At 43.0% G+C, this 26,762-nt stretch overlaps 18 non-coding genes and 6 pseudogenes across 18 annotated transcripts; all 24 read right to left on the bottom strand.

The window, feature by feature from the left end:
- Nucleotides 1-6,156: 6,156 nt before the first annotated feature.
- Nucleotides 6,157-6,275, bottom strand: LOC143870125 (5S ribosomal RNA; annotated as a pseudogene).
- Nucleotides 6,276-6,671: 396 nt separating this feature from the next.
- Nucleotides 6,672-6,790, bottom strand: LOC143870107 (5S ribosomal RNA; annotated as a pseudogene).
- Nucleotides 6,791-7,186: 396 nt separating this feature from the next.
- On the bottom strand, nt 7,187-7,305 carry LOC143875086 (5S ribosomal RNA). Its single transcript, XR_013249749.1, has one exon. It is a non-coding gene; the product is annotated as a 5S ribosomal RNA (ribosomal RNA).
- A 578-nt stretch (nt 7,306-7,883) lies between these two features.
- Nucleotides 7,884-8,002, bottom strand: LOC143875365 (5S ribosomal RNA). Its single transcript, XR_013250016.1, has one exon. It is a non-coding gene; the product is annotated as a 5S ribosomal RNA (ribosomal RNA).
- A 598-nt stretch (nt 8,003-8,600) lies between these two features.
- On the bottom strand, nt 8,601-8,717 carry LOC143870114 (5S ribosomal RNA; annotated as a pseudogene).
- A 457-nt stretch (nt 8,718-9,174) lies between these two features.
- On the bottom strand, nt 9,175-9,293 carry LOC143875274 (5S ribosomal RNA). Its single transcript, XR_013249931.1, has one exon. It is a non-coding gene; the product is annotated as a 5S ribosomal RNA (ribosomal RNA).
- Nucleotides 9,294-9,871: 578 nt separating this feature from the next.
- LOC143870106 (5S ribosomal RNA) lies at nt 9,872-9,990 on the bottom strand (annotated as a pseudogene).
- Nucleotides 9,991-10,386: 396 nt separating this feature from the next.
- On the bottom strand, nt 10,387-10,505 carry LOC143874951 (5S ribosomal RNA). Its single transcript, XR_013249620.1, has one exon. It is a non-coding gene; the product is annotated as a 5S ribosomal RNA (ribosomal RNA).
- A 564-nt stretch (nt 10,506-11,069) lies between these two features.
- Nucleotides 11,070-11,188, bottom strand: LOC143875412 (5S ribosomal RNA). The gene has a single exon (XR_013250055.1). It is a non-coding gene; the product is annotated as a 5S ribosomal RNA (ribosomal RNA).
- A 577-nt stretch (nt 11,189-11,765) lies between these two features.
- On the bottom strand, nt 11,766-11,884 carry LOC143875221 (5S ribosomal RNA). Its single transcript, XR_013249877.1, has one exon. It is a non-coding gene; the product is annotated as a 5S ribosomal RNA (ribosomal RNA).
- A 5,247-nt stretch (nt 11,885-17,131) lies between these two features.
- LOC143870111 (5S ribosomal RNA) lies at nt 17,132-17,250 on the bottom strand (annotated as a pseudogene).
- A 578-nt stretch (nt 17,251-17,828) lies between these two features.
- On the bottom strand, nt 17,829-17,947 carry LOC143875127 (5S ribosomal RNA). Its single transcript, XR_013249789.1, has one exon. It is a non-coding gene; the product is annotated as a 5S ribosomal RNA (ribosomal RNA).
- Nucleotides 17,948-18,544: 597 nt separating this feature from the next.
- LOC143875359 (5S ribosomal RNA) lies at nt 18,545-18,663 on the bottom strand. The gene has a single exon (XR_013250011.1). It is a non-coding gene; the product is annotated as a 5S ribosomal RNA (ribosomal RNA).
- A 589-nt stretch (nt 18,664-19,252) lies between these two features.
- LOC143875376 (5S ribosomal RNA) lies at nt 19,253-19,371 on the bottom strand. Its single transcript, XR_013250026.1, has one exon. It is a non-coding gene; the product is annotated as a 5S ribosomal RNA (ribosomal RNA).
- Nucleotides 19,372-19,969: 598 nt separating this feature from the next.
- LOC143874599 (5S ribosomal RNA) lies at nt 19,970-20,088 on the bottom strand. The gene has a single exon (XR_013249275.1). It is a non-coding gene; the product is annotated as a 5S ribosomal RNA (ribosomal RNA).
- Nucleotides 20,089-20,667: 579 nt separating this feature from the next.
- LOC143875279 (5S ribosomal RNA) lies at nt 20,668-20,786 on the bottom strand. The gene has a single exon (XR_013249936.1). It is a non-coding gene; the product is annotated as a 5S ribosomal RNA (ribosomal RNA).
- A 598-nt stretch (nt 20,787-21,384) lies between these two features.
- Nucleotides 21,385-21,503, bottom strand: LOC143875414 (5S ribosomal RNA). The gene has a single exon (XR_013250057.1). It is a non-coding gene; the product is annotated as a 5S ribosomal RNA (ribosomal RNA).
- Nucleotides 21,504-22,098: 595 nt separating this feature from the next.
- LOC143870098 (5S ribosomal RNA) lies at nt 22,099-22,217 on the bottom strand (annotated as a pseudogene).
- Nucleotides 22,218-22,815: 598 nt separating this feature from the next.
- On the bottom strand, nt 22,816-22,934 carry LOC143875418 (5S ribosomal RNA). The gene has a single exon (XR_013250060.1). It is a non-coding gene; the product is annotated as a 5S ribosomal RNA (ribosomal RNA).
- A 599-nt stretch (nt 22,935-23,533) lies between these two features.
- On the bottom strand, nt 23,534-23,652 carry LOC143875074 (5S ribosomal RNA). Its single transcript, XR_013249738.1, has one exon. It is a non-coding gene; the product is annotated as a 5S ribosomal RNA (ribosomal RNA).
- Nucleotides 23,653-24,250: 598 nt separating this feature from the next.
- Nucleotides 24,251-24,369, bottom strand: LOC143875417 (5S ribosomal RNA). Its single transcript, XR_013250059.1, has one exon. It is a non-coding gene; the product is annotated as a 5S ribosomal RNA (ribosomal RNA).
- A 599-nt stretch (nt 24,370-24,968) lies between these two features.
- On the bottom strand, nt 24,969-25,087 carry LOC143875072 (5S ribosomal RNA). Its single transcript, XR_013249736.1, has one exon. It is a non-coding gene; the product is annotated as a 5S ribosomal RNA (ribosomal RNA).
- Nucleotides 25,088-25,664: 577 nt separating this feature from the next.
- LOC143874870 (5S ribosomal RNA) lies at nt 25,665-25,783 on the bottom strand. The gene has a single exon (XR_013249538.1). It is a non-coding gene; the product is annotated as a 5S ribosomal RNA (ribosomal RNA).
- A 597-nt stretch (nt 25,784-26,380) lies between these two features.
- LOC143875370 (5S ribosomal RNA) lies at nt 26,381-26,499 on the bottom strand. The gene has a single exon (XR_013250020.1). It is a non-coding gene; the product is annotated as a 5S ribosomal RNA (ribosomal RNA).
- Nucleotides 26,500-26,762: the final 263 nt, after the last annotated feature.

Genomic DNA, 26,762 nt, shown 5'->3' with positions numbered 1-26,762 from the left:
AGAAGTTCACAATTAGTTCTTCTGAACCCATAACCATGGAGAGGCTCAGATCTTTGCTCTTAGAAACAACAGTGGTTGGACCAAATCTCTCAGTAAGTTGAGCTTTGATGAATTGATTTTCTTCCTTCAATTCCTTCACCTGTTGGACGAGCTGGGCCAGGGTTTCTGTGACATGAAAGAGTTGAAAATTTTCCATAGAATCTGCCATAAGTAGGAAAAGGTGGATAGAGAGACTTCCAAAGAAAATGGGGAATTAGCTTCTTCACTGGCCACGAATAGATTCAAACCCAAGAAGTTTTCCTGGATTTTCAGCAGTGAACAATCCTGACATAGAAACAATAAACATGAGATGTAAGCTTGACATTCAGGGAATTTTTCCTTTCTATGATTGACATGATAATTATAATACGACTAGATAAGGAATGGGAAGTAAAGTGATGGTTCCTCAAAACAAATAAACACAACAATGATGACATGATAGCACGTGGGAAATGCCCCTAGTTCAAAGATTATGAGAGTGAACTCTGAAGGACTTAGCAAAATAATCTTAAAAAATGTAGCCCCTAGAGGAGGAAGAGACCAAGGGTACAAGCAAGATTGGATCATCTGGACCAGGCATGATCAGATCATGAGATCGCATAATCGAAAGATTGTGAGATTCTGCTCCTGCCAGTTAGGGGATGGCATGAAGATACGATCGAATCATATGACAGAAGAACGAAAGACGCACGATCAAAAGATTAGATGAGATAGCATAAGATTGCTTTCAACGGATAGATCATGAATGACTAATCTTATGAGATCTTTGGAAATGATGGGATTTATATCCTAACCCCAAAGGGAAAGTTTTTTAATCTTCGCACATTTTAACAGTGTTACCTGAAGGCATCAACCCTAATCCTAATCTATCGGAGTGGAGAGAGAATCTCGACTCATGACTTTGTTCGTGTATCTAAGGACCGATCGTAGCCATTGGAAGATGGACTACGGCCTAATCTAGACACAAATGGGTAGGATATCCTAAACTAGGCTCACACACGTGATGCACATGTGTTCGTATTCTACATGCATGTGTGGGTTAATCTAGGGGTAAGGCCAAGAGTTCCCTTAGCGCGAATCCATGTTCGATATACTGTACCAGTGTCCGGCGTATCAGTACGTGAACAAGATATCCGTTTACGTACCATAAAGGTACTAGGCTAACGGTGGAATGCTTCTCTAGCACAGAGGCACCAGGTGATGAAATCCCAGTCAACCATGCTAGATAACACTCCGGGTTCCTAAAAAAAGGATGTGTGTGCATGTGGGATGCAAGGGTTTAGATGCAAGTGATGTAAGTGTGTGCAATAAGTTCGCGCAATCTATGATGCCTTCAGGTTTTGTTAGATTAAGTTCGAGTAAAATGTGATGAGAAAATAAAACAAGACAAACTAATCTAACAAGTATAGAGTTTTTATGAGCCAGTTAAATTAAATTCAAATGAATTATCTTTTGAAATTTTAATGAAGTTAGGTGGTCCCCAGCAGAGTCGCCAAACTGTGGGACCTGATCCCGCAAAAGGGGGTGGGGCGCGAGCCGCCACGCTCTCTCTTGGTCTCTCGTACCCACGCGATTGGCGTGTCCATTTTTATTATTGATTTTAATTCACCTTTTATGTGAACTTGGGATCACTAAGGCAATCCGAATTCCACACAAAAGAGACTGACAGAGTCGCCACCTAGATGTGGGATCTAGGACCCATAATTAACCAGAAATCTAGACTCGCTACCTGGTTACAAGAATGGAAGGTATGGGGAGTTATCCACCACATGCACCATTCCTGCCCGATAATCGGTCTTCGATTCCAAAAGCTAACTCTTTTAAATTTATTTTAAATGGCTCATTCAACTCTATGTTAATGTGCGAACTATGTGACATGCATCCTATGATCTAATTTCAATGTAGATCCTGAGTGTGTATCTTGATTACTTTATTTGTTTGAATTCAATCTAAGTGAAAGTTCTCCTAAAATTCTAATTTCATGGAAAATCCTAAGTGATTTGATTAAGCATTTACAAGAAAATTAATATACAAAACACCACAATTTGTTGTAGTACCGACTCGCGATTGGTATGCCATCAGACATCCAAGCTGCCTACGTACCCAAGCCTCACTGGGATCAAAGTCGACGTAGTTCGGTGTACCTAAGCTAAGCTACTTATGCCTAACTCAACTAAGACACCGACCTAGACGGGATTGACTGTTTCAACAGTTTTAGGAGAAGTTATTTAATTCAAGTTGAAGATTTTATTATCTTAGGATTTCATCTAAGATGCTATATGATTCTTATCTAAATGCAAGTTGTTCCTTAGACTAATGCAGGTTAGCCTACATCCTAGTTTACTAGGCTTGTCCTAGCGAAAGATGGGGTGACTAGTATGACTAGACCTATGGCACGGTTGCTATACATAGCAAACGTACGTGATGAGGCTGGACTCATAACTCTAGGACTCCCTAAACCCTAAGACTCCCTAAAACCTAGGACACGACCTGACACCAGTGTTCCTAAATTGGGCTCTAATGGTTCTTACGACGGAAACCGCGATCCAACAGTTCCGGAAGACACAAGACAAATCGATTTAAATTTTTGAGGTTAATGAATTTCAGATTTTAAGGATTTTCAGTTTCTGGACATTGAAGGATTACCAATGGTTCTAGGGTTCACCAATTTCGGCCCAGAATAACATCCAAGGAAGGGAATCGTGCGCTCTTTCCTTGCACAATTTAATACTTAGGTTATAGCATCTTATTGCTTGGCATATCTCAGGATTTCCGTGGACAGTAGCCTCGGAGCCAACAACATGCTATAGCTTAGATATTCAAATTATCAAAGATCGAGTGCAATAGGGATATTTAAGGTTCTTTTGAGATTTTCAAATGATTTTCAATTAATTTTGGATTTTTAATTAATTTTATCAATTTTAAACATATGAGTGATTTTACAAGTGAAACTGTTGCAAACGAATTCGAAATGAGTTGAAACTTCTACAGAAACAAGATATGATGAAATGTAGCATACTGGAAGATTTTTACAAATTTTTACATTAAGCTCAAATTTAATTTTGATTTAACAATTAATTGACCAGATTGCAAAAATAACACAGAAACTACTAGAAATAGAAATCTAAATTCAATGAAAGTTCTACAGAAATAAGATATGAGTAAATATAGCGTGTTGTGAGATTTTCATGAATTTTGGAAACTATTTACTATCAGTTTCGGATTTTTCAATTTTCAGACAAGATTATGAGTTAACACTAGATCCCATATGAAACAAGATCTACATCACTCGAAAATTTTACAGCAACTAGAAATATAGAATATAAGACTACCGTAAAACATTTGGCAATTTTTTCTGTGATCTGATGTCTGTAAAAATTCTCCCAAAATCTGATAATTTTCAAAGAAAGCATAAATTAATATACCAAACCAAATCCCAAAATTCTCAAAAATTCATGGTAGAATGTACCATTATCATATTATATTTCCACGAAATTTCATTAATTTTTGAATCCGTTTAGTATATAATTTATTTTCTTCGTCAAAAAGATATTTTTAAAGAGTTTTCTATTTTTAAAACACGATTTTCGAGAAAATTACGACTCCGGAAAACGTCCTTTAATCTTGTTCTGATATGATGAACACAAGAAAAATTTTAAATTCCAAAAAATAGATCATCCTGAGATGGCTATTTTTTCGAATTTCGTAATTACTCAGCCATTATTTTAAATAAAATACCACTCTTCACTCAAATTTTCAAAACCCTTTGATTCAATGTCCGATCCGATCCGACAGTTATTTTAGTCTATTTAATTAGAACATTGTATTAAATTTTGGGACGAAACGGATTTGAAACACTCATGCAGATCATGATTTTTAGCTCACACATATAATATTGAATTAAATTCAATTAAATACTTAAAAATCATGCAAAATACATAAAAAAAAATACCAAACAATCTTGGAAAAATCTGAGAATCGTGTACCTACCTGTAGTCGAGATCCTCGCCGCATCCAAATGCCGAAAACTCTGAAAATCACGCCGACGGGCAATCTGCTCGCTTTCTTTCTTTCTCTTTTTTTTCTCTTTTTTCATTTTTTCTTGCTTCTCTCGCTGTTAATGGGGAGTGTGTGAGAGATGGGGAGACAGAGAGAGAGAGAGAGAGAGAGAGTGGAGGAGATATAGATATAGTTAGAGAGAGAGTTACAGAGAGTGAGTGGAGAAGATAGAGATATAGTGAGAGAGAGATTTCGAGAGAGGATTAACGACAACAGAAAGAGAGAAAGTTAAGAGGATTATTGATGACAGAGAGAGAGAGAGAGAGTGGAGGAGATATAGATATAGTTAGAGAGAGAGAGTTACAGAGAGTGAGTGGAGAAGATAGAGATATAGTGAGAGAGAGATTTCGAGAGATGATTAACGACAACAGAAAGAGAGAAAGTTAAGAGGATTATTGATGACAGAGAGAGAGAGAGAGAGAGAGAAAAACAGAGCGCACGATGCTCTGTTTTTCGTTCTCTTCTTTTTTTTCTTTTTTTTTATGAGGTGTGAATGAGAGGGACAGGGAAACCGAGGGGAGTGTGGAAAGGAAAGAACAAAGAAAAACAGAGGGTGGTGGTGTGGAGAAACAGAGGGTGAGTGATGGGTGATAAAAAAATAGAGAGTGGGTAATGGGGAGAGGAAACAGAGGATGAATGGGGAAGAGGTAGAACGTGAGAGTGAGGGAGATAGAAAGAACAAACAGAGGAAGAGATGGGGAGAGGGAATACCGTGGAGAGTGTAGGGGGAGAGAGGGCTTTGCTATCTCTCAAAGCTTGTCCCGATCGAGAAAGCTCTTCTCGGATGGAGAAGGAACGATCCTTTTTTCTTTCTACTCTGCCGCCTCTCCGTCTTTCTTGCCTGACCCTGGCGCTTAAAAGTAGAATGTTGCTAACTTCAAAATTTTCTCTCTATACAAACTTTCTTTTTTTGTAATCTGAGAATGAGAAAGAATTGCCAACCTTCTTCAAGGTTGTCCCAAAATTCCCATTTACGTGAATTTTAAACAGCAACCTTAAAATCCTTTCCAACTATAATTTGACTAAGTATAGAAAGCTAAAATCTCTTATGTAACTCTTAAACTCTAAGTGGGTCCCATGTTGTATGGCTGAATTCTACATCTTGCCTCGCTATTATTATTATTTTAAAAAAGGTGGGGCCCACTCCATAGGATAATCTGAACCACTCGATTAACAAGTCATTAATGGGATATCCTCAATAAATCACTTCTTATAGGGTAATCCAAACCGTTCACTTTATTGGGCCACTATATAACTGGGTAGTTTTATAGATCACTCATAAGATGATCCGAACCATCCATTTCAATGGGCTGCCGTATAAATGATTCGATCCTCTAACCCATTGCCGCAAGCTGATCTTGGCCGTCCAATTGATACGCTGCAATGTGGATCGGTTACACTACCTCTTGAATCACTCCATAAGGTTTAATTGGTGGCCAACAAATCTTTTTCGTTAGATTTCCATACGGACCCCGAAGAATAAGATTGAATTACCTTGGGTGGGCCCCACACATATTTAGTGGGCCATTCCATTTTAAATCCCTCAACCAAATGTCAGGCCTATTCCTTGGCCGAATTTTCCATGAGATCCATTCATCGAAAATTTAGGCGGGTCTGCTTGCTTCAACTTAGTGAACTCCACTCCATGTTGGGCACACTTATTCCTATAAAATTTGATTGTTAACATCCATGATAAACTCCACAGATAACTTGGATATTTCTCATATGGGCCAACTTTCTCGATCCAAATTTAATTCAAATGCTCAATGCGGGCCCACCAAACGGGTCCCAATTCTCTCTGGTTTGAATTTTTCTGAATAACTCTTCTCAACACTTGACGGAAAAAATGCGAAACACGGCGGAAATAATTAAAAATATCGAGAAAACATAGGGGACTGACACGGGAATGGAAAATACTGACAAACTGACAGCGAAACATTAACTTCTTTGCTGATTAAAGCAGAGCGAAATGGGGTGTCTACAGTGGGGTCGCACTAAACGTGCATTTCAATCCTCGCCGAAGTTCTAGAACCGAAAGATTGTTCGAAAAAAGTGACCGGGGTGCAACACGAGGACTTCCCAGGAGGTCACCCATCCTAGTACTACTCTCGCCCATGCACGCATAACTTCGGAGTTCTGATCTGATCCAGTGCATTTGGCTTCCTATGATCGCACCCACCATGCCTTGCCATTCTCAAAGTAATAAAGAGTTTCCATTCACATTATCATACGAAGTCCGTTTATATGAAAGTGCGAAAAACTCCTGCTAGATGACATCGGATGGACGATCCGAGCATGTCGGGCAGCCGAATGACTGCCAAGGCCAACATAGGGTGATGAATCTTCTCGAGTACTCTCGAATCAATATAAGAATCGCTACGATTTGACGGGCGGATCAAAAGTTATCGTCGGAACGATATTTGTGCACCCAAAGGTAGCTCACTGCCAGTAAACACCTTCCGACCGGATTCCTGACTCGGATCCACTAGTACACTCACCTGCTATGGCCGGTACGTCCCTAAATCTAAGTAAACCGCCGCTATATTTGTGGAAGATAGCGGAAAAAAGTGACAGGGGTGCAACACGAGGACTTCCCAGGAGGTCACCCATCCTAGTACTACTCTCGCCCATGCACGCATAACTTCGGAGTTCTGATCTGATCCAGTGCATTTGGCTTGCTATGATCGCACCCACCATGCCTTGCCATTCTCAAAGTAATAAAGAGTTTCCATTCACATTATCATACGAAGTCCGTTTATATGAAAGTGCGAAAAACTCCTGCTAGATGACATCGGATGGACGATCCGAGCATGTCGGGCAGCCGAATGACTGCCAAGGCCAACATAGGGTGATGAATCTTCTCGAGTACTCTCGAATCAATATAAGAATCGCTACGATTTGACGGGCGGATTAAAAGTTATCGTCGGAACAATATTTGTTCACCCAAAGGTAGCTCACTGCCAGTAAACACCTTCCGACCGGATTCCTGACTCGGATCCACTAGTACACTCACCTGCTATGGCCGGTACGTCCCTAAATCTAAGTAAACCGCCGCTATATTTGTGGAAGATAGCGGAAAAAAGTGACAGGGGTGCAACACGAGGACTTCCCAGGAGGTCACCCATCCTAGTACTACTCACGTCCAAGCACGCTTAACTTCGGACTTCTGTTGGGATCCAGTGCATTTATGCTGGTATGATCGCACCCAGCATGCCTCCCCATTCTCAAAGTAATAAAGAGTTTCAATTCGCATTGTCGTACGAAGTCCGTTTAAATGAAAGTGCAAAATTTTTTTGCTAAATTACCTCGGAAGGACGATTCGAGCATGTCGGGAAGCCGGATGACCGCCAGGGCCGTCATAGCGTGATGAATCTTCTCGAGTACCCCCGAATCAATATAAGAATCGCCACCATCTCACGGGCGGATCAAAAGTTATCGTCCGAATGATATTTGTGCACCCAAGGGTAGCTCACTGCCAGTAAACACCTTCCGACCGGATTCCTGACTCGCATCCACTAGTATACTCATCCACTATGGCCGGTACGTCACTGAATCTAAACAGACCCCCGCTATATTTTGACCGCAAATGAAAGGTCAGAAAGAATTCTGTTTATCCAATCAAACGATACTATCACCCCGCCATAATAAAGACGGGACATATTTATATTAACCATCCGCAAGAAAATAAATACATCCAAACCGAAACCTATGAGGCGTCGCACTAAACGTGCATTTCAATCCTCAACGACGTTCTAGAACCAAAAAATTGTTCGAAAAAAGTGACAGGGGTGCAACACGAGGGCTTCCCAGGAGGTCACCCATCCTAGTACTACTTTCGTCCAAGCACGTTTAACTTCGGAGTTCTGATGGGATCCAGTTCATTTGTGCTCTTATGATCGCACCCAGTATGCCTCTCCATTCTTAAAGTAATAAAGAGTTTCCATTCGCATTGTCGTACGAAGTCCGTTTAAATGAAAGTGCGAAAAACTCCTGCTAGATGACATCGGATAGACGATCCGAACATCTTAGGAAGCCGGATGATCGCTAGGGACGTCATAGCGTGATGAATCTTCTCGAGTACCCCCGAATCAATATAAGAGTCGCCACGATCTCACGGGCGGATCAAAAGTTATCGTCGGAACGATATTTGTGCACCCAAGGGTTGCTCACTGCCAGTAAACACCTTCAGATCCGATGCCTGACTCGCATCCACTAGTACACTCATCCGCTATTGCCGGTACGTCACTACATCTAGACAAACCCCCGCTATATTTTGACCGCAAATGAAATGTCAGAAGAAATTCTGTTTATCCAATCAAACGACACTATCTCCCCGCCATAATAAAGACCGGACGTATTTGAATTCACCATCCGAAAGAAATTAAATACATTCGAACCGAAACCTAAGAGGCGTTGCACTGAATGTGCATTTCAATCCTCGTTGAAGTTCCAGAACCGAAAGATTTTTCGAAAAAAGTGGTAGATAGCGGAAAAAAGTGACAGGGGTGCAACACGAGGACTTCCCAGGAGGTCACCCATCCAAGTACTACTCTCGCCCAAGCACGCTTAACTTCGGAGTTTTGATCGAATCCAGTGCATTTGTGCAGCATGCCACTCCATTCTCAAAGTAATAAAGAGTTTCCATTCGCATTGTCGAACGAAGGCCGTTTAAATGAAAGTGCAAAAAAAGCCTGCTAGATCACATTGGATGGACGATCCGAGCATGTAGAGAAGACGGATGATCGCCACGATCTGACGGGCGGATCAAAAGTTATCTTCGGAAGGATATTTGTGCATCCAAGGGTAGCTCACTGCTAGTAAACACCTTCTGACTTGATTCCTGACTCGCATCCACTAGTACACTCATCCGCTATAGCCGGTACGTCACTGAATCTGAACAAACCCCCGCTATATTTTGACCGTAACTGAAATGTCAGAACGAACGGACGTATTTGAATTCACCATCCGAAAGAAAATAAATACATCAAATCCGAAACCAATGAGGCGTCGCACCAAACGTGCATTTCAATCCTCATCGACGTTCCAGAACCAAAAGATTGTTCGAACAAAGTGACAGGGGTGGAACACGAGGACTTCCCATGAGGTCACGCATCCTAGTACTACTCTCGCCCAAGCACGTTTAACTTCGGAGTTCTGATGGGATCTAGTGCATTTGTACTGGTATGATCGCACCCAGCATGCCTCTCCATTATCAAAGTAATAAAGAGTTTCCATTCGCATTGTCGTACGAAATCCGTTTAAATGAAAGTGCAAAAAAATCTTGCTAGATGACATCGGAAGGACGATCCGAGCATGTCGGGAAGCCAGATGACCGCCAAGGCTGTCGTAGCGTGATGAATCTTCTCGAGTACCCCCGAATCAATATAAGAATTGCCGCGATCTGACGAGCGGATCAAAAGTTATCGTCAGAACGATATTTGTGCACCAAAGGGTAGCTCACTGCCAGTAAACACCTGCCGACCGGATTCCTGGCTCGCATCCACTAGTACACTCATCCTCTATGGCCGGTACGTCACTGAATCTAAACAAACCCCCGCTATATTTTGACTGCAAATGAAATGTCAGAACGAATTCCGTTTATCCAATCAAACGACACTATCACCCCGCCATAATAAAGACTGGACGTATTTGAATTCACCATCCGGAAGAAAATAAATACATCCGAACGGAAAACTAAGAGGTGTCACACTAAACGTGCCTTTCAATCATCGTCGAAGTTCCAGAACTGAAAGATTGTTCGAAAAAAGTGACCGGGGTGCAACACGAGGACTTCCCAGGAGGTCACCCATCCTAGTACTACTCTCGCCCATGCACGCCTAACTTCGGGGTTCTGATCTGATCCAGTGCATTTGGGCTGCTATGATCGCAACCAGCATGCCTTGTCATTCTCAAAGTAATAAAGAGTTTCCATTCACATTGTCATACGAAGTCCGTTTATATGAAAGTGCGAAAAACTCCTGCTAGATGACATCGGATGGACGATCCGAGCATGTCGGGCAGCCGGATGTCCGCCAAGGCCGTCATAGGGTGGTAAATCTTCTCGAGTATTCCCGAATCAATATAAGAATCACTACGATCTGACGGGCGGATCAAAAGTTATCGTCGGAACGATATTTGTGCGCCCAAGGGTAGCTCACTGCCAGTAAACACCTTCCCACCGGATTCCTGACTCGCATCCACTAGTACACTTACCTGCTAAGGCCGGTACGTCCCTAAATCTAAACAAACCGCCGCTATATTTGTGGCAGATAGCGGAAAAAAGTGACAGGGGTGCAACACGAGGACTTCCCAGGAGGTCACCCATCCTAGTACTACTCTCGCCCAAGCACGCTTAACTTCGGACTTCTGTTGGGATCCAGTGCATTTATGCTGGTATGATCGCACCCAGCATGCCTCCCCATTCTCAAAGTAATAAAGAGTTTCAATTCGCATTGTCATACGAAGTCCGTTTAAATGAAAGTGCGAAATTTTTTTGCTAAATTACCTCAGAACGACGATCCGAGCATGTCGGGAAGCGGGATGACCACCAGGGCCGTAATAGCGTGATGAATCTACTCGAGTACCCCCGAATCAATATAAGAATCGCCACCATCTCACGGGCAGATCAAAAGTTATCATCCGAACGATATTTGTGCACCCAAGGGTAGCTCACTGCCAGTAAACACCTTCCGACCGGATTCCTGACTCGCATCCACTAGTATACTCATCCTCTATGGCCGGTACGTCACTGAATCTAAACAGACCCCCGTTATATTTTGACCGCAAATGAAATGTCAGAACGAATTCCGTTTATCCAATCAAACGATACTATAAAGACGGGACGTATTTATATTTACCATCCGCAAGAAAATAAATACATCCAAACCGAAACCTATGAGGCGTCGCACTAAACGTGCATTTCAATCCTCATCGACGTTCTAGAACCAAAAAATTGTTCGAAAAAAGTGACAGGGGTGCAACACGTGGGCTTCCCAAGAGGTCACCCATCCTAGTACTACTTTAGCCCAAGCACGTTTAACTTCGGAGTTCTAATAGGATCCAGTTCATTTGTGCTGTTATGATCGCACCCAGCATGCCTCTCCATTCGTAAAGTAATAAAGAGTTTCCATTCGCATTGTCGTACGAAGTCCTTTTAAATGAAAGTGCGAAAAACTCCTGCTAGATGACATCGGATGGACAATCCGAACATGTCAGGAAGCCGGATGACCACCAGGGACGTCATAGCGTGATGAATCTTCTCGAGTACCCCCGAATCAATATAAGAATCGCCACGATCGCACGGGCGGATCAAAAGTTATCGTCGGAACGATATTTGTGCACCCAAGGGTTGCTCACGGCCAGTAAACCCCTTCCGACCGGATTCCTGACTCGCATCCACTACTACACTCATCCGCTACAGCCGGTACGTCACTGAATCTAAACAAACCCCTGCTATATTTTGACCGCAAATGTAATGTCAGAACGAATTACGTTTATCGAATCAAACGACACTATCACCCCGCCATAATAAAGACTGGACATATTTGAATTCACCATCCGGAAGAAAATAAATACATCCGAACCGAAACCTAAGAGGTGTCGCACTAAACGTGCATTTCAATCCTCGTCGAAGTTCTAGAACCGAAAGATTGTTCGAAAAAGTGACCTGGGTGCAACACGAGGACTCCCTAGGAGGTCACCCATCCTAGTACTACTCTCGCCCATGCACGCTTAACTTCGGAGTTCTGATGCGATCCAGTGCATTTGGGCTGGTATGATCGCACCCAGCATGCCTCTCCATTCTTAAAGTAATAAAGAGTTTCCATTCACATTGTCGTACGAAGTCCGTTTAATTGAAAGTGCGAAAAACTCCTGCTAGATGACATCGGATGGATGATCCGAGCATGTCGGGCAGCAGGATGACCGCCAAGGCTGTCATACCGTGATGAATCTTCTCGAGTACCCCCGAATCAATATAAGAATTGCCACGATCTGACGGGAGGGTCAAAAGTTATCGTCAGAACGATATTTGTGCACCCAAGGGTTGTTCACTTCCAATAAACACCTTCCGATTAGATTCCTGACTCGCATCCACTAGTATACTCATCCGCGATGGCCGGTACGTCACTGAATCTAAACAAACCCTCGCTATATTTTGACCGCAAATGAAATGTCGGAACGAATTTCGTTTATCCAATCAAAAGACACTATCACCCCGTGCGGACCCTGATCCGAGGACGGCGAGAGGGAACGAGTCCCTAACACCCTCTGGATCATCCACGTGTGAATGGAGAGCTCTACCAAGGAACTCTCGAAACGGATGCCACCCTCATAGCATAGCACGAGTGGCGATATAAAAAGAAAGAGATATGTCTTGATCCGGAACGAAGGTTCGAAACCGAGACATACCTAAAATAAACTCAGAGTTGCCATCCATGGATATGCCATGGAACCCTAAAATCAAATCCTCTGTGCAATGGATAACCAGAAATATATATGGGTTCGTGCCTGGTTACGAATGGAGAAGGTCTGAGAGCACCTCCAATTCGTCCGAGTGCAACCACTTGGTCTCTTATGCCATTTTCATTAACTCCAAAGAAGTTTGGGTAAAAAAATCATGTGAAATGGGAACAATCCTCAGGAGTCGTCTACCTAAGCATGCATTTCCTGAGAATTCAAATAATAAACACACATAAAATAAAATAATATATGTGTCACCTAAGCATAGCTAGGTTATGAGTGACATGCCTAATGGGTGTCTAAGTTCTGATGTGCAAACACATGCAAGCTATAGCTAAGGGTATAGGATCAGTACAAGAAAGTAAGAAAACACATCGAAACATACGATGACTACACAACAAATCCTAAAACTCTAAATGATTAGCCCGAGTCCTCGGATGATCTGATATTCATCCAAAGAAGCCTACGTATCCCCGCCTCCACGAGAATCAAGGCAACGTAGTTCTTCGCGCCTATTCTAAGCTAGGATGCCTAAGACACATAGACCTCTATCCTAGACTCGATCTAAAAGACCGGACTAGTTATTAAAGTTTCTTGTACGATTATTTAAATTCTAGTAAATTGTGGATTTTAGGACACCCTATATGCCCTAACTAAATGCAGATTAGCCCTAAGCTAATGTAGGTGGTTCCTACAACCCATGTGTAACTAGGCTGTGTTTCCTAAGGAAAACAAAGGGTGGACTAGCGTATCCTACTCTAGTCATCACTCGGCGATGTGAATCGCCGACTGACCGGACGGAGGCGCTCCTATAACTCTAGGACAGACCCCTAACTCTAAAACAAGCACACAACAAACAAACAAACAACATATCAAAAGAAACTCCTAACTCTGAAACTCTCTGTCTAGGAGAAACTCCTAACTCTAGAGGAATATCTTTTGAAAACAAGATTAGAAAGGTTGCTTATTCAAAGAAAAAGATTTAAAATGTTATTTACAAAAGTTTGGCTGGACTTGGGATATAAATCCCAAGCTGCACTACGTACCTCGTGAGAGAGGATCAAGCCAACGTAGTTCGAAACGAACTCTCCTAACCTAACAATCCAAAAGATTTAAGGTTTTTAGTGTTTTTCAATTGTTTTTGACATTTTTAAAGTTTTCAATGTTTTTTGACATTTTTAATGTTTTTCAAATGTTTTTGACATTTTTAAAGTTTTCAAATATTTTTGAGTTTCGAATTTCTGATGTTTTTGGATTTTAAAATATTCCAATGCTTTTGGATTCTTAAATGTTTTCACCCTTCAAGGGAACACGCAAGCATAACCACAAACTAGGCAAAGCCCTAAATCAAAAGGGGAAACCCCGAACAAACAACAGGCGTCTCAAAGAGACGAACCACAACACATAAAGAAGCGTCCCAAGAACAGAGAAAATGAATCTAAGATCTCAAACAAGCAAAGCTCTAATAGGACTGAGTTAGTCTCTAATCAAAGTGAAGTAATGACAACTCTAAAGGAGAAACTCTTAACTAAAAACACTATCAAAAGTAAAGGTAATTGAGTCAAAGACTCTCGAATAACACTCCTAAAAGAACAAATGAGTCAAGGACTCTCTAATAACACCGCTAAAGATGATAAATGAGCCAAAGACTCTCTAATAACACCACCACAAAGATGAAGGAGTCAAAGACTCTCTAATAAAAATCACTAACGAAGATAAATGAGCCAAAGGCTCTCTAATACTACAACTTAAAGGAGAAAATGAGTCAAAGACTCTCTAAAAGGAGCTGCTCTAATATAAGGCTGGGTAAGCCTTCTAAAAATGGAAACCCTCTAAATGAGACAAGGTTTGTCTCCAAATAGGGGCTCTATAAATGAGGCAAGGCATGCCTCCTATGAGTATACTCCCTACCAAACTAAAGCGACTTCCTTAAGGGTAGGTCCAAAATGAGGGTTGTCTCCAAAAGAGAACTACCTCAATGAGACAGAGTGTGTCTCCTAGCACGGAACTCGCTAATAAGACCACAATGGTCTCCTAAATCAGGAAGAAGAACTACTACTTAAAGGTTTCTAAAAGACTAGAGAAGTCTCTAAATAAATAAATAAAAGAAAAGCTCTACTAAGACTGAGCAAGTCCCCTGAAATAAGGCTTGGGTTGAGACAATCAAAAGGAAAAAAGCCTGATCTCGAAACATCATCCAAAATCAAGACCATAAAGTATAGAAACTATAGGATAGCAGTTATATTCCAAAGGAGAGCAGATATGATTTTTAACTCAATCAAAACACATTTATAAGGCATAAACCTACAGGACAGCAGTTATTATCATGCATATTTCCATGAGCCAAATAATGCCAATTACAGGAGACAAGAAAATGATTAACCTGAAATTCTAAACACTCTGTTCAAATGATCATATCATCCTTTGCAATCAGCAGGGGGACCAAGAATTCCCAGAAGATAAATGAGATACAATAATCTAAGAAATGTAACAGGGCTCACATATGAACATTCGAGATAGAAAAGGTGAATATATCAGCTCCCAGGTCTAAATTATGTCGATTAGACAAAACAAATATCCAAGACCACTGAAGTAGTGAATATGAAGCTAGGAAGAACAATATCCTATATAGTTTTAGGGCATAACGAAATCTCAAACAAAACAGAGCATTATCCGCTATTGATCTAAATGATGGAAATGAGTAAAAATTTCTACAAATCAGGCCACTACTCAGATGCTCAAATTAGCCTACCGGAAAAACAAATCAAATGAAGAACAAATCAAATCATTGAAACCCATTCGACACTCATCCAAACACTATCAATGAAACACTTCTCAAACACCATCAATAAAACAAATCTCTAGCAAGAAGCAAAATCCAAACCCTCAATTGAAGAACAACCACAATAGGAATTAATAAGAAGAAAAAATGGGTACCTTCTTCTCTGTGTTGGGTTTTAGAACCCTAAAAATGAAATCCCCCTTTTCTTTCAATCTCTTCCTCTCTTTGATTTTTTTTTTCTATTTCTCTCTTGCTCTTGATCTGTTTTTCTTTCTCTCTTCTCAGATCAGAGATCTCAGATCTCGAATCTGAGATTTCTTTGTTGGCCGGAGCTCCGGGGAGCGAGGTCGGAGAAGAAAATCCACTAATCCCTCTCTCTGCAATCTTATGAGAATGAAAATTAATGAGAAAATACTCCAGCAGATGATGAATGCTTCGATCTCCTCCCCCTTGAGCAGATCTTGATCGAAGATAAAGATCAGAGAAAGGATCGGAAATGGAGAAACGAGGGTTAGTGACGATGCGATTCGTCGGAGAAGGTGCTCCGACAAGCTTGACAGAAGAAGCGATCGATCAGATCTCTTTCTCTCCATCTCTCTCTCCCTCTCTCTCATTCTCAGATCTAAAATCTCAGATCTGAGATTTCTCTTTATTTCAGATTTAAAAACAAAATCAGATCTAGAAAACCTACATGAAAGGAAATCAAGGTTTTAAAGGAGTAGAGCAGCTCTAATGGAGACGAGAGATTGAAAAATAATGGTGATAGAGGCGGCAAAAGATGGTGACCGGCCGGAGTTAAGACGGATCAGGAGAAGATGATCAGCTTCTTTGCCCCTCTCTCCCTCTCTGCTGGAAACGAAATAATGAGGAGAAATCTTCCGATCTGGTTTAGGTTAGGGAATAAAGAAGAAGATGGGGAAGGGATTCGGCCGGAGATGGTCGAAGATCGTGGTGGTGATCGGAGATGGGAATATGACCAGAAATCTACCGGAGCTCCTAAATCTGGCCGGAGATAGTAATCGAAGAAGATGAGGATTGGCTTTAGCTCAAGATCTGCTTTCCCTCTCTCCCCCTCTCTGCTTCTGGAATTTTCAGACGAAGATCAATCCTCTCTTTTTTTCTTTCGCTGGCTTTTTTATAGCTAAAAAAAGTTGTGCTAATATTAGCACCCATACCCATTGGTAATTGCACTCCTCCCTTTATGCCCTAATCCCTGTTAGCTTATATAGAGGAAGGACAAATTTGTATCCCCTCCAATTCATCTGGACAGCCCCTTTTAAGCATATTCATGGCTATTTTCAACTATACAAAGGGTGGCCCCTGGTAGAAAACGGATGGGATAGTATTCTATCTCTTCTTCTTTGCACAATGGGTTAATATTAACACAACCCTCCTTGCTTAAATCACCTTCCCAATCTTACACCCTTTTACTCTATACCATCCGTCACACTCCACTCGTTTGCTATGCAAACCTTAACGGATTTTATCGAATTTTTGCAGAGAGTCTCTTGAGACCCCAACCCATCCTGGTGGCACAAATAGGGATTTTAAAACACTCATTTGATAAGATTTTTAACCACATAACACCATTAAAGGTACGGTCAAAATGGGGTGTCTACACCCCGCCATAATAAAGACCGGACGTATTTGAATTCACCATCCGGAAGAAAAAAAATACATCCGAACCGAAACCTACGCGGCGTCGCACTAAACGTGCATTTCAATCATCGTCGAAGTTCCAGAAATGAAAGATTGTTCGAAAAAAGTGGTAGATAGCGGAAAAAAGTGACAGGGGTGCACCACGAGGACTTCCAAGTAGGTCACCCATTCTAGTACTACTGTCGCCCAAGCACGCTTAACTTCGTAGTTCTGACGGGATCCAGTGCAATTATGCTGATATGATAGCACCCAGCATGCCTCTCCATTCTCAAAGTAATAAAGAGTTTCCATTCGCATTGTCGTAAGAAGTCCGTTTAAATGAAAGTGCAAAAAAATCCTGCTAGATGACATCAGATGGACGATCCGAGCATGTCGGGAAGCCGAATGATCGCCTGGGCCATCATAGCGTGATGAGCCTTCTCGGGTACCCCCGAATCAACATAAGAATCGCCACGATCTAACGGGCGAATCAAAAGTTATCGTCGAAACGATATTTGTGCACCCAAGGTTTGCTCACTGCCAGTAAACACCTTCCGACCCGATTCCTGAATCGCATCCACTAGTACACTCATCCGCTATTGCCGGTACGTCACTGAATCTAAACAAACGCCCGTTATATTTTGACAGCAAATGAAATGTCAGAACGAATTCCGTTTATCCAATCAAACAAAATTACCACCCCGCCATAATAAAGACCGGACGTATTTGAATTCACCATCCGGAAGAAAATAAATACATCCGAACCGAAACCTAAGAGGTGTCGCACTAAACGTGCATTTTAATTATCGTCGAAGTTCCAGAACCGAAAGATTGTTCGAAAAAAGTGACCGAGGTGCAACACAAGGACTTCCCAGGAGGTCACCCATCCTAGTACTACTCTCGCCCATGCACGCTTAACTTCGGAGTTCTGATGTGATCCAGTGCATTTGGGCTGGTATGATCACACCCAGCATGCCTCTCCATTCTCAAAGTAATAAAGAGTTCCCATTCCCATTGCCGTACGAAGTCCGTTTATATGAAAGTGCAAAAAACCCCTGCTAGATGACATCGAATGGACGATCCGAGCATGTCGGGCAGTAGGATGACCGCCAAGGCCATCATACGGTGATGAATCTTCTCGAGTACCCCCGAATCAATATAAGAATCGCCACAATCTGACGGGAGGATCAAAAGTTATCGTCGAAAGGATATTTGTGCACCCAAGGGTTGCTCACTTCTAGTAAACACCTTCCGACCAGATTCCTGACTCGCATCCAGTAGTATATTCATCCGCTATGGCCGGTACATCACTGAATCTAAACAAACCCTCGCTATATTTTGACCGCAAATGAAATGTCAGAACGAATTCCGTTTATCCAATCAAAAGACACTATCAGCCCGCCATAATAAAGACCGGACGTATTTGAAATCACCATTCGGAAGAAAATAAATACATCCGAACCGAAACTTACGCGGCGTCGAACTAAACGTGCATTTCAATCCTCGTCGAAGTTCCAGAACCGAAAGATTGTCTAAAAAAGTGGTAGATAGCAAAAAAAAGTGACAGGGGTGCACCACGAGGACTTCCAAGTAGGTCACCCATTCTAGTACTACTCTCGCCCAAGCACGCTTAACTTCGTAGTTCTGATGGGACCCAGTGCATTTGTGCTGATATGATCGCACCCAGCATGCCTCTTCATTCTCAAAGTAATAAAGAGTTCCCAATCGCATTGTCGTAAGAAGTCTGTTTAAATGAAAGTGTGAAAAACTCCTGTTAGATGACATTGGATGGACGATCCCAGAATGTCCGGAAGCCGGATGACCGCCCGGGCTGTCATAGCGTGATGAATCTTCTCGAATAACCCCGAATCAATATAAGAATCGCCACGAGCGGATCAAAAGTAATTGTCGGAATGATATTTGTGCACCCATGAGTAGCTCACCACCAGTAACACCTTCGGACCCGATTCCTGACTCGCATCCACTAGTACACTCATCCGCTAAGGCCGGTACGTCACTGAATCTAAACAAACCCCAGCTATATTTTGACCGCAAATGAAATTTCAGAACGAATTCCTTTTATCCAATCAAACGACACTATCAGCCCGCCATAATAAACACAGGACGTATTTGAATTCACCATCCTGAAGAAAATAAATACATCCGAACAGACACCGAAGAGGCGCCGCACTAAGCGTGCATTTCAATCCTCGTCGAAGTTCCAGAACCGAAAGATTGTTCGAAAAAAGTGGTAGATAGTGGAAAAAAGTGGCAGGGGTGTAACATGAGGACTTCCCAGGAGGTCACCCATCCTAGTACTACTCTCGCCCAAGCACGTTTAACTTCGGAGTTCAAATGGGATCCAGTAAATTTGGGCTGGTATGATCGCCCCCAGCATGCCTCTCCATTTTCAAAGTAATAAAGAGTTTCCATTCGCATTTTCGTACGAAGTCCGTTCAAATAAAAGTACGAAAAAATCCTGCTAGATGACATCGGATGGATGATCAAAGCATGTCGGGAAGCCGAATGACCGCCACGGCTGGCATAGCGTGATGAATCTTCTCGAGTACCGCCGAATCTATATAAGAATCGCCACAATCTGACAGGCAGATCAAAAGTTATCGTCGGAACGATATTTGTGTACCCAAGGGTAGCTCACTGCCAATAAACACCTTCCGACCGGATTCCTAACTCGCATCCACTAGTACACTCATCAGCTATGGCCGGTACGTCACTGAATCTACACAAACCCCCGCTATTATTTGACCGCAAATGAAATGTCAGAACGAATTCTGTTTATCCAATCAAAAGACACTATCATCCCGCCATAATAAAGACCGGACGTATTTGAATTCACCATCCGGAAGAAAATAAATACATCCGAACAGGCACCTAGGAGGCGTCGCACTAAGGGTGCATTTCAATCCTCGTCGAAGTTCCAGAACCGAAAGATTGTTCAAAAAGAGTGGTAGATAGCGGAAGAAAGTGACAGGGGTGCAACACGAGGACTTCCCAGGAGGTCACCCATCCTAGTACTACTCTCGCCCAAGCACGTTTAACTTCGGAGTTCAAATGGGATCCAGTGCATTTGGGCTGGTATGATCGCACCCATCATGCCTCTCCATTCTCAAAGTAATAAAGAGTTTCCATTCGCATTGTCGTACGAAGTCCGTTTAAATGAAAGTGCAAAAAAATCCTTATAGATGATTTCGGATGGACGATCCGAGCATGGCGAGAAGCCGGATGACCGCCATGGCTGTAATAGCGTGATGAACCTTCTCGAGTACCTCCGAATCAATATAAGAATCGCCACGATCTGACGGGCGGATCAAAAGTTATCGTCGGAACGATATTTGTGCACCCAAGGGTAGCTCACTGGCAGTAAACACCTTCCGACCGGATTCCTGACTCGCATCCACTAGTACACTCATCCGCTATAGCCGGTACGTCACTGAATATAAACAAACCCCCGCTATATTTTTGACCGCAAATGAAATGTCAGAACGAATTCCGTTTATCCAATCAAACGACACTATCACCCCGCCATAATAAAGACCGGACGTATTTGAATTCACCATCCGGAAGAAAATAAATACATCCGAACTGAAACCTAAGAGGTGTCGCACTAAACGTGCATTTCAACTATCGTCGAAGTTCCAGAACCGAAAGATTGTTCGAAAAAAGTGACCGGGGTGCAACACGAGGACTTCCCAGGAGGTCACCCATCCTAGTACTACTCTCGCCCATGCACCCTTAACTTCGGAGTTCTGATGTGATCCATTTCATTTGGGCTGGTATGATCACACCCAGCATGCCTCTCCATTCTCAAAGTACTAAAGAGTTTCCATTCCCATTGCCGTACGAAGTCTGTTTATATGAAAGTGCGAAAAACTCCTGCTAGATGACATCGAATGGACGATCCGAGCATGTCGGGCAGCAGGATGACCGCCAAGGCCGTCATACGGTGATGAATCTTCTCGAGTACCCCAAAATCAATATAAGAATCGCCACGATCTGACGGGAGGATCAAAAGTTATCGTCGGAAGGATATTTGTGCACCCAAGTGTTGCTCACTTCCAGTAAACACCTTCCGACTAGATTCCTGACTCGCATCCACTAGTATACTCATCCGCTATGGCCGGTACGTCACTGAATCTAAACAAACCCTCGCTATATTTTGACCGCAAATGAAATGTCAGAACGAATTCCGTTTATCCAATCAAAAGACACTATCAGCCTCCCATAATAAAGATCGGAAGTATTTGAAATCACAATCCGGAAGAAAATAAAAACATCCGAACCGAAACCTACGCGGCGTCGCACTGAACGTGCATTTCAATCCTCGTCGAAGTTCCAGAACCGAAAGATTGTTCGAACAAAGTGGTAGATAGCGAAAAAAAGTGACAAGGGTGCACCACGAGGACTTCCAAGTAGGTCACCCATTCTAGTACTACTCTCACCCAAGCACGCTTAACTTCGTAGTTCTGATGGGACCCAGTGCATTTGTGCTGATATGATCGCACCCAGCATGCCTTTCCATTCTCAAAGTAATAAAGAGTTCCCATTCGCATTGTCGTAAGAAGTCCGTTTAAATGAAAGTGCGAAAAACTCCTCCTAGATGACATCGGATGGACGATCCCAGCATGTCCGGAAACCGGATGACCGCCCGGGCTGTCATAGCGTGATGAATCTTCTCGAGTAACCCCGAATCAATATAAGAATCGCCACGATCTCACGGGCGGATCAAAAGTATTCGTCGGAACGATATTCGTGCACCCATGAGTAGCTCACTGCCAGTAAACACCTTCCGACCCGATTCCTGACTCGCATCCACTAGTAAACTCATCCGCATGGCGGTGCGTCACTGAATCTAAACAAACCCCAGCTATATTTTGACCGCAAATGAAATGTCAGAACAAATTCTGTTTATCTAATCAAACGACACTATCACCCCGCCATAATAAAGACCGGACGTATTTGAATTCACCATCCGGAAGAAAATAAATACATCCGTACAGACAACTAGGAGGCGTCCCACTAAGCGTGCATTTCAATCCTCGTCGAAATTCCAGAACCGAAAGATTATTCGAAAAGAGTAGTAGATAGCGGAAAAAGCGATAGGCGTGCTCCACGAGGACTTCCCAGGAGGTCACCCATCCTAGTACTACTCTTGCTCAAGCACGTTTAACTTCGGAGTTCAAATTGGATCCAGTGCATTTGGGCTGGTATGATCGCACCCAGCATGCCTCTCCATTCTCAAAGTAATAAAGAGTTTCCATTCGCATTGTCGTACGAAGTCCGTTTAAATGACAGTGCAAAAAAATCCTGCTAGATGACATCGAATGGACGATCCGAGCATGGCGGGATGCCGGATGACCGCCATGGCTGTCATAGCGTGATGAATCTCCTCGAGTACCTCCGAATCAATATAAGAATCGCCACGATCTGACGGGCGGATCGAAACTTATCGTCGGAATGATATTTGTGCACCCAAGGGTAGCTCACTGCCAGTAAACACCTTCCGACCGGATTTCTGACTCGCATCCACTAGTACATTCATCCGCAATGGCCGGTACATCACTGAATCTAAACAAACCCCCGCCATATTTTGACCGCAAATGAAATGTCAGAACGAATTCTGTTTATCCAATCAAACGAAACTAACACCCCGCCATAATAAAGACCGGACGTATTTGAATTCACCATCCGAAAGAAAATAAATACATCCGAACAGACACATAGGAGGCGTCGCACTAAGCGTGCATTTCAATCCTCGTCGAAGTTCCAGAACCGAAAGATTATTCGAAAAGAGTGGTAGATAGAGGAAAAAAGTGACAGGGGTGCACCACGAGGACTTCCCAGGAGGTTACCCATCCTAGTACTACTGTCGCCCAAGCACGTTTAACTTAGGAGTTCAAATGGGATCCAGTGCATTTGGGCTGGTATGATCTCACCCAGCATGCCTCTCCATTCTCAAAGTAATAAAGAGTTTCCATTCGCATTGTGGTACGAAGTCCGTTTAAATGAAAGTGGAAAAAAATCCTGCTAGATGACAAAGGATGGACGATCGGAGCATGGCGGGAAGCCGGATGACCGCCATGGCTGCCAAAACGTGATGAATCTTGTCGAGTACCCCCGAATCAATATTAGAATCGCCACGATCGGACAGGCGGATCAAAAGTTATCGTCGGAACGATATTTGTGCACCCAAGGGTTACTCACTTCCAGTAAATACCTTCCGACCAGATTTCTTACTCGCATCCACTAGTATACTCATCCGCTCTAGCCGGTACGTCACTGAATCTAAACACACCCTCGCTATATTTTGACCGCAAATGAAATGTCAAAATGAATTCCATTTATCCAATCAAAAAACACTATCACCCTGCCATAATAAAGACCGGACGAATTTTGAATTCACCATCCGGAAGAAAATAAATACATCCGAACCGAAACCTACGCGGTGTCGCACTAAACGTGCATTTCAATCCTCGTCGAAGTTCCAGACTTGAAAGATTGTTCGAAAAAAGTGGTAGATAGCGGAAAAAAGTGACAGAGGTGCAACACGAGGACTTCCCAGGAGGTCACCCTTCCTAGTACTACTCTCGCCCAAGCACGCTTAACTTCGGAGTTCAAATGGGATCCAGTGCATTTCTGCTGGTATGAACGCACCCAGCATGCCTCGCCATTGTAAAAGTAATAAATAGTTTCCATTCGCATTGTCGTACGAAGTCCGTTTAAATGACAGTGCAAAAAAATCCTGCTAGATGACATCGAATGGACGATCCGAGCATGGCGGGATGCCGGATGACCGCCATGGCTGTCATAGCGTGATGAATCTCCTCGAGTACCTCCGAATCAATATAAGAATCGCCACGATCTGACGGGCGGATCGAAACTTATCGTCGGAATGATATTTGTGCACCCAAGGGTAGCTCACTGCCAGTAAACACCTTCCGACCGGATTTCTGACTCGCATCCACTAGTACATTCATCCGCAATGGCCGGTACATCACTGAATCTAAACAAACCCCCGCCATATTTTGACCGCAAATGAAATGTCAGAACGAATTCTGTTTATCCAATCAAACGAAACTAACACCCCGCCATAATAAAGACCGGACGTATTTGAATTCACCATCCGAAAGAAAATAAATACATCCGAACAGACACATAGGAGGCGTCGCACTAAGCGTGCATTTCAATCCTCGTCGAAGTTCCAGAACCGAAAGATTATTCGAAAAGAGTGGTAGATAGAGGAAAAAAGTGACAGGGGTGCACCACGAGGACTTCCCAGGAGGTTACCCATCCTAGTACTACTGTCGCCCAAGCACGTTTAACTTAGGAGTTCAAATGGGATCCAGTGCATTTGGGCTGGTATGATCTCACCCAGCATGCCTCTCCATTCTCAAAGTAATAAAGAGTTTCCATTCGCATTGTGGTACGAAGTCCGTTTGAATGAAAGTGGAAAAAAATCCTGCTAGATGACAAAGGATGGACGATCGGAGCATGGCGGGAAGCCGGATGACCGCCATGGCTGCCAAAACGTGATGAATCTTGTCGAGTACCCCCGAATCAATATTAGAATCGCCACGATCGGACAGGCGGATCAAAAGTTATCGTCGGAACGATATTTGTGCACCCAAGGGTTACTCACTTCCAGTAAATACCTTCCGACCAGATTTCTTACTCGCATCCACTAGTATACTCATCCGCTCTAGCCGGTACGTCACTGAATCTAAACACACCCTCGCTATATTTTGACCGCAAATGAAATGTCAAAATGAATTCCATTTATCCAATCAAAAAACACTATCACCCTGCCATAATAAAGACCGGACGAATTTTGAATTCACCATCCGGAAGAAAATAAATACATCCGAACCGAAACCTACGCGGTGTCGCACTAAACGTGCATTTCAATCTTCGTCGAAGTTCCAGACTTGAAAGATTGTTCGAAAAAAGTGGTAGATAGCGGAAAAAAGTGACAGAGGTGCAACACGAGGACTTCCCAGGAGGTCACCCTTCCTAGTACTACTCTCGCCCAAGCACGCTTAACTTCGGAGTTCAAATGGGATCCAGTGCATTTCTGCTGGTATGAACGCACCCAGCATGCCTCGCCATTGTAAAAGTAATAAATAGTTTCCATTCGCATTGTCGTACGAAGTCCGTTTACATGAAAGTGCAAAAAAATCCTGCTAGATGACTTCGGATGGACGATCCCAACATGTCTGGAAACTGGATGACCGCCCGAGCTGTCATAGCATGATGAATCTTCTCGAGTACCACCGAATCAATATAAGAATCGCTACGATCTGACGGGCGGATCAAAAGTTATCATCGGAACGATATTTGTGCACCCAAGGGTTGCTCACTGCCAGTAAACACCTTCCGACCCGATTTCTGAATCGCATCCACTAGTACACTCATCCGCTATTGCCGGTACATCACTGAATCTAAACAAACCCCCGCTATATTTTGACCGCAAATGAATGTCAGAAGGAGTTCCGTTTATCCAATCAAACGAAATTGTCACCCCGCCATAATAAAGACCGGACGTATTTGAATTCATCATCCGGAAGAAAATAAATACGTCCGAACCGAAACCTAAGAGGTGTCGCACTAAACGTGCATTTCAATCATCGTAGAAGTTCCAGAACCGAAAGATTGTTCGAAAAAAGTGACCGGGGTGCAACACGAGGACTTCACAGGAGGTCACCCATCCTAGTACTACTCTCGCCCATGCACGCTTAACTTCAGAGTTCTGATGTGATCCAGTGCATTTGTGCTGGTATGATCGCACCCAATATGCCTCTCCATTCTCAAAGTAATAAAGAGTTTCCATTCGCATTGTCGTACGAAGTCCGTTTAAATGAAAGTGCGAAAAAATCCTGCTAGATGACATCGGATGGACGATCCGAGCATGTAGAGAAGCCGAACGACCGCCGGGGCTGTAATGGCGTAATGAATTTTCTCGAGGAGCCCCGAATCAATATAAGAATCGCCACGATCTGACGGGCGGATCAAAAGTTATCGTCGGAACGATATTTGTGCACCCAAGGGTAGCTCACTTCCAGTAAACACCTTCCGACCGGATTCCTGACTCGCATCCACTAGTACACTCGTCCGTTATGGTCGGTACGTCACTGAATCTAAACAAACCCCCACTATATTTTGACCGCAAATAAAATGTCAGAACGAATTCTGTTTATCCAATCAAACGACACTATCACCCCGCCATAATAAAGACCGGACGTATTTGAATTCACCATCCGGAAGAAAATAAATACATCCGAACAGATGCCTAGGAGGCGTCGCACTATGCGTGCATTTCAATCCTCGTCGAAGTTCCAGAACCGAAAGATTGTTCGAAAAAAGTGGTAGATAGCGAAAAAAGTGGCAGGGGTGCAACACGAGGACTTCCTAGGAGGTCACCCATCCTAGTAATACTCTGGCCCAAGCACGTTTCACTTCGGAGTTCAAATGGGATCCAGTGCATTTGGACTGGTATGATCGCACCCAGCATGCCTCTCCATTCTCAAAGTAATAAAAGGTTTCCATTCGCATTGTCGTACAAAGTCCGTTTAAATGAAAGTGCGAAAAAATCCTGCTAGATGACATCAGATGGACGATCCGAGTATGGCGGGAAACCGGATGACCGCCATAGCTGTCAAAGTGTGATGAATCTTCTCGAGTACCCCCGAATCAATATAAGAATTGCCACGATCTGACGGGCGGATCAAAAGTCATCGACGGATCGATATTTGTGCACGCAAGGGTTACT

This window comes from Tasmannia lanceolata, unplaced genomic scaffold (genome assembly GCF_043159265.1).
Source record: "Tasmannia lanceolata isolate RefF3 unplaced genomic scaffold, GAP_Taslan_0.1 ptg000003l, whole genome shotgun sequence".
NCBI lineage: Eukaryota > Viridiplantae > Streptophyta > Magnoliopsida > Canellales > Winteraceae > Tasmannia > Tasmannia lanceolata.
The sequence above is the reverse complement of the archived record's forward strand: the minus strand, read 5'-3'. Positions and strand labels throughout refer to the sequence as shown.